The sequence below is a fragment of the Aphelocoma coerulescens genome, unplaced genomic scaffold, assembly GCF_041296385.1.
Source record: "Aphelocoma coerulescens isolate FSJ_1873_10779 unplaced genomic scaffold, UR_Acoe_1.0 HiC_scaffold_125, whole genome shotgun sequence".
NCBI lineage: Eukaryota > Metazoa > Chordata > Aves > Passeriformes > Corvidae > Aphelocoma > Aphelocoma coerulescens.
The window spans coordinates 543,980-549,979 of NW_027183481.1; the positions used below are offsets into that span (position 1 = coordinate 543,980).

Consider the following 6,000-nt stretch of genomic DNA (forward strand, 5'->3'; position numbering starts at 1 on the left):
CTGCCTATGGAATGCTCTTGGAATGATTCTGTATTTCTGGTGATATGGTTGTGTGCCCTGCAGTCCCTGGGCAGTTTGTGGCTGCTGACATATAGAAGATGGGAAAAGTTTGTGAGCTGGATACGTGCGATAACAGGATGGAAGTGAAGAGAAAGGTGATCTGTATTTAGATTTGTTTTGCTGCTGTGTAAGACTCTTCTAATCCTTACTCATAGGAACAGTGCAAGTAAAGGTATTAGGCATGTTTGCTGCATGATATTTGTTGACTGTAGAGAGTTTCATAATGAAAATACTGTCCAACAATAATATATCTCACTAAATCATTCATTTTAGGCTGAAATATCCATTAATTTCAAATGGGATACAATTTCTATTCAATCTGTGACTGTTCAGAGTAGCTATAAGTGCTTATGATTTTTAAAGTGGAATTCAAAACTATATATTGCTGCGGTGTCTATTATAAATACTACTACTACAAGAATATTTTTTCTAGAAGAAGAGGAAGTTTGCCTCTCTTCTAGCCATTTTCTGTAATCAGTACACAGAATATTCTGTGAAATTATAGCGATTAATTTATAGACAATTCTTAGCTAACAACACATTTTTAACAACTCCAGGGACTACTAAGACGTAAACAGGTCTTCCCTTCAGATTTATGGTACCGTTTTAACTTTTCAAGAATAAACTAAAATTCTTCTGTCAGAGTAACAGGCACTTGATTGTCTTCAGCCAGGGAGATTTGCCAGCTGCTCTTTCCCCAGATGTATTTCTTTTCAGTTGTCCTTTAAAACTGTCTTAGAAGCCAGGGAAAGAAAGCCTCAAAAATTGTCATAAATGAAATCAATGGATTTGCTCCCTTGTCAGTAGAAATTGGCACATGAGTAGGTGGAATCTTTAGGGTGAAATCCAACATTTCCCTGTAAAAATAAAAGCATTTTGCAATAGAATGTACAATACAAACAGGAGCCAGGACAATTCACTTTTTTTTGGCACTTCAAAGAAATTAATAAGAAAATTTGACTTAAAATTTGTTGGGGTTCTTTTGGTGGAGAATCACCAAAAGGCTCAAGAACGGAGGAGAAAGATTGTGTTGAAAACAAAATTTTGGCAGAACTAATGGAAAAAAAAAAAGTAAAGCTGGTGGCATCAAATATAGTCTTGTAGGCATAGGAGAAGCAGAAAATTTATATTGGAAAGGCTACTATGCATTTTCCATCTTCAGCTGTACTTGAATGAGTTGCTGATTAAATATTGCTATTGCCAACACCTTTGCTGCATCCTTGCTTTACGATATATTTATGTGACAAAATCTGACTTCTTGTTCCTGGAAATAGTCCACTTGTCAGAGGAAGGACCACTTACCATGATGCATATTTTTACATGTTTTGAGCCCCTGTAAATGAAAATTCCAGCTCAAATCTACTTTGATGTTGCTCAAGCAGAGTGGAATAATTGGGAAAAAAAAATATTCATGAGCAGTTCTTTATTTATGACATCTCTGGGATCTTATTGAGGCTAACATTCAAAGTAAATATTAGAGTGGAAATGTTAAAATTTATGTTCATAAGTTTGCCTTTCTGAGGAAAGGATCTGAGGTCCTCATCATGCAGACGTGAGCATTGGTGATGGTCCAAATGATAAAGATTTTTAATCCCCATCTGTCAACTCCTAGTTTCAAAGCACAGCTAAAAAAGAAAGAAAATAAGAAGTGAAATTTGATGCAGAGCATTATTTTGGTATGTAAAATAAAATAAATTCCAAGTAGAAATTTCCAAAAGACATTGTTACTGCTCCTTCATGTTAGGTTTGGGGGTTTTTTTTAAAGAAGAAAGTTTTCCTTAGACACTGAAGGTTTAATTTTTTGAGGGTTTAACCTCAAAGCTAAGTATATACCGATCAAAAAGGAAATGCATTTTTGAGAAGAACTTAGTTAATATAGAAATGACAAAATAGTAGAATAAATAACAGGAAACATAGAACCACGGAATGGTTTGGGTTGGAAGGAACATTAAAGACTAGTTCCATCATCTAGTTCCACCTCTCTAAATCCTGAAATGAGCCAGGTTTGCTCTTTTTATCTGGTCCTGCTGCATTAATTACGTGCTAATTTAGACACAAACTGTGTTTAGCCTGAAAGATGTGAGCCTCAAGGTTTTGAATCCCTTTCAGTGATGGAACAGGAGAGAGGAAAGGTGATGTTTCATTCTTAGGTTTGCTGCTTAGGAAGCAAAAGATAATGGAGCAAGGACTGGAAATGTCCAAAATCAACATTAGTAAGAATGAATGTGTGCTGGGAGTTATCAGATGAGTAAACACCCACTGGAAAACAAAACAATCCCCAAAAATCTTTGGGCAATACATCTGGATGGAGATAAGTGTGTCTTTCAGATGATGGGGGAATGTGGCTGAGGGGCATCCACCTGTCAGATCAGAGCTGATGGACAATGCAAAAGAGAGAAGTGAATTTATGTGAGAGTGAGGATGGAATGTAAGCACTCATTTATTTTCAGGAGAGGTGTTTGTGATTACAGTAGGATGCAGGATAAATGGCCTTCAGTGCAACTAAGGAATTAGCAGGAGGAATCTCACAAGAAAATAGTGAAAAATCTGGCATTTCAGATGAGATGGAAGTTATGTGGAATATGAACAGTTCCAAAAGATCCCTGCATAATTGAAAATTAACTTGCATATTCATCCTGGCTGCATCAAGACTGCTTTAGCAAGGGCCAGAAAGAGACAATGCAGAAAAGTAGAACTTTTTCCAGGGCAGATAGGTCTTATTTTATATCTACACACTGTAAGTATGCATATACACACATACTGTAAGTGTGTAGAGAGAAAATAAAAACAGCTAAGATGCAACCCAAATTTTAAATAAAGACGACACTAAAGAATAGAATTACATGTTTATAAATATATTAAGAAAATAAGGGTATTGACATTCTTTTATAACTTCCCAAACACTTTGCATTTGTCTAAATTGTGAAGAATTCTCCAAAGTTTAACTGCTAATATTTACAGTAGAGTTTGTTGGTTTTTGTTGGTTTCTTTCTTTTTTTTCCCTAAAGATTTTTCAACTACATTAATTCTGCATTCAAAGTGGGTTTATTTGCAACATACTCTCTTTCTTTAAATCTCATGTGGGAGTCCAACAAAATTCGAATTCCATTACAGTTGTTGTGTTACTTTTATGGTAGCTTAAATGACCTTTTCAAAGAAAGAGATAAAATTGGTTTGATATCACGTGGCATGAATAGATCCATGCTCTAATCCCCAAAGTATTTACATACCAATTTTTTAGTCATTTGCTGAGATATCTCCCAGGGTATTAAACTTAAGACAGTTTGTCCTCTTTTTAACCATTTTTTGAAGACAAATAGTATCTATGCCCTTTTTCAATTCTCCAGGCTCATTTGTTTCCCATTACTTCTCACATATGATCATCAATAATTCAGAAATTGTATCAAAATAAATATCACCAGATCCTCTGACCTGAATGAGTTTAATCCAACCACATATCCTTTGATCTGTGTTTTCCTTATTCTGATGTAAAAAACCCCTAAGCTACTAAGAGGGTTCTGAATACATTTGGCTTTTTTCACGGTCCTCATTTTTTTTTCTCCTTTCTCCAAGGAGTGCACCTGTGTTTTCCTTTTCCTTTCTTGCTTGCTTCTGTTGTTTCTTAGTATTTGTCCTTGATTTTCTGTTCCTCCTCTCCATTACATCCTAGTCTTTCAGATTAAACCTAATGTGACTGTGCTGTAATCTTAGTTTTCATTCTTTGTCTTTTTAAGATCCCATTTAGATTTTGGAGCTGTTCATGTGTTCATTGTACAGCTCATTTTTTTTCCTACTGTATCTCTCTATTGTCTATCTTCAATGGTTTTATCAAACTTCTGGACTGTATTCCCGATTTAAAACTATCCAACTTTTCTTGCATGGACCATTATAGAAGGATTTTTTTTTTTGGCAGTTGATTTTTTCTTCCAGTGTATCTGCTTTTGTTCTCTCAGTGCATTTAAGGGCAGAAAAACCCTTCTGAATATTACTCCTTCCTTTCTGTTTTTCCCTTTCCAGTTTTGTGTCCTGAGCCACTCTTCCAAACTGGGTAACTAAGGTCTGTATGGATGAGCTGGAGGTTCACCTACGGCAGCCACTATTCCCTAGCCAGGAAAACTGTAATCCTTTTCCATCTGCATGTGTCATAAACCTTCACCTTCATTCCCCCAAAATTCCAAAACACTGTATTCCCTTCTAAAAATTCTTATAAGATTAATTTCTAATTACATCCTTACGTGGTATCATTTGTGGACCAATAATTATGAACCTTATAGACTGCCTGAGTATTTATATATATATATATATATATACATACATACATGTATATATACATATATATTTATATATGTATACAGAACCATCTGGTACACCTATTTCTTAGTCTTCTTTTATCTGAAGCATCTTTGTTGCAATTCACTTTTTAATGAGATTTCCTGAGAGATGCCTTTCCCTTCATTTTAATCTAACTGCACATTAGCCAGTCTAGGAGTGGGAAAGGGAATTTCAAACAGCAGAGTAAATTCTGGAGTTACTGCCCTTTCAAAATTTTAGGATAACTTGAAACAAGCCATATTCAGAAGATTCTGAGCTATATGGACTGAAATTTTCAAATTTTCCAGGCTATAGGAAGCCACATGTCTTATCACTTAATGATCATTGCACTCAGAGAGGAAAATTGAAAACGCCTTTTTTTTTTTGGTCAAAAGCCGATGCCAACGTTCATCTGGTGCAGGAAATTAAATCCATTCTGGCCCTAGGATTCAGGAATACGTCAATAGCTAAAATGCTTTCCAAGAACAGCATTATAAGTTCATGTGTACAGCATGTGATGGGTTTTGCCTTATATATATCTATATATATATATATGCTCGTGGCAGATTACAGTGAAGAAATATGGCAGTGACACAGCAGTAGCAGTGTCTGGGTCCAGTTTCTGATTTTTTTTCTTTCTTTCCCCCCCCCAGGAAATGGAATTTGGCATCTGATATAATGCATGCAAATTATACCCTCAAACCATATTGTCTAGTTCCTCTGCTCCTGCAATAAAAATTTGCTAAAGAAAGAAGACTAACTTCCAATCTGCTTTGGTACAACAGGCAATTACATTCAAGTTACATTAAGAATTGAATGTGTAGGAGTATGATAAGATTTAATGACCTACAGCTTATAATTAAAAGGAAAAAAATAAAGGAGCATCTCTACATGCTCTTTATTCTCAAAGGTAGTTATCCAACAGCACTTAATTCCGTCCCATGCTACTTACCAAGACAAATGTTTGTTATCTTTGCATTCAAATCATCCAGCTTTCTCAGGCATGCAGAGAGCAGCTCTTCACTTCTTATCCCCAGTGCCTTTGCCTACACACTGCATGCTCCACAAAAGCTTCCAGCTTCATTTGAGAGGAAAACCTTATTTGACTCTTCACCACTTGTAGAAGGGATTTTTTTTTTCTCTGTGGCTGTGTGAACTGTGATTTTGGTTTTTTTTTTTTAATTTATTTTGTTTTTAAGGAGGAATTCAGCAGAGAGATCCAAGTGCCTAAGCTTTTTTAGTTGCTCTGGAATATCAGGTACCTTGCACAGGAAGGAACAGAGGGTAAGCCTCAGGCAAACCATGCCGCTGAGGAGCAGAAGGTGAAGTTCAAGCAAAACATGCTACATAATCTAAAATAAAATTTAATCCCTGTATCTAGAGGGCACTGTCTTCCCCAAAACATAGTTTTTGTCAGATTTTCAGTGTCATCAGTAGCACCAACTGTACATGCTGACAATTTTTACTTCTATAAACAAGCAAACAAGAAAAATGAGACAAAGTTCCTGTCCCATTTCCTGCATTTCTGTTTTTTAATTCCGACCTCAGTTAGGATGAAAAAGGGGGAAAAAGGTTTTGTGTCATTTTGGTTATGTCTGGCATAAGCTTATATCTCCTTTTGGGGGAAAA

At 35.8% G+C, this 6,000-nt stretch overlaps 1 long non-coding RNA gene across 1 annotated transcript; it reads right to left on the reverse strand.

Annotated features, from left to right (window-relative positions):
- Positions 1-1,466: 1,466 nt before the first annotated feature.
- On the reverse strand, positions 1,467-5,482 carry LOC138100665 (uncharacterized). Its single transcript, XR_011146889.1, has 2 exons — positions 5,324-5,482; positions 1,467-1,685 (listed from the first exon to the last, which is right to left on the reverse strand). It is a non-coding gene; the product is annotated as an uncharacterized lncRNA (long non-coding RNA).
- Between the last annotated feature and the right edge of the window lie 518 nt (positions 5,483-6,000).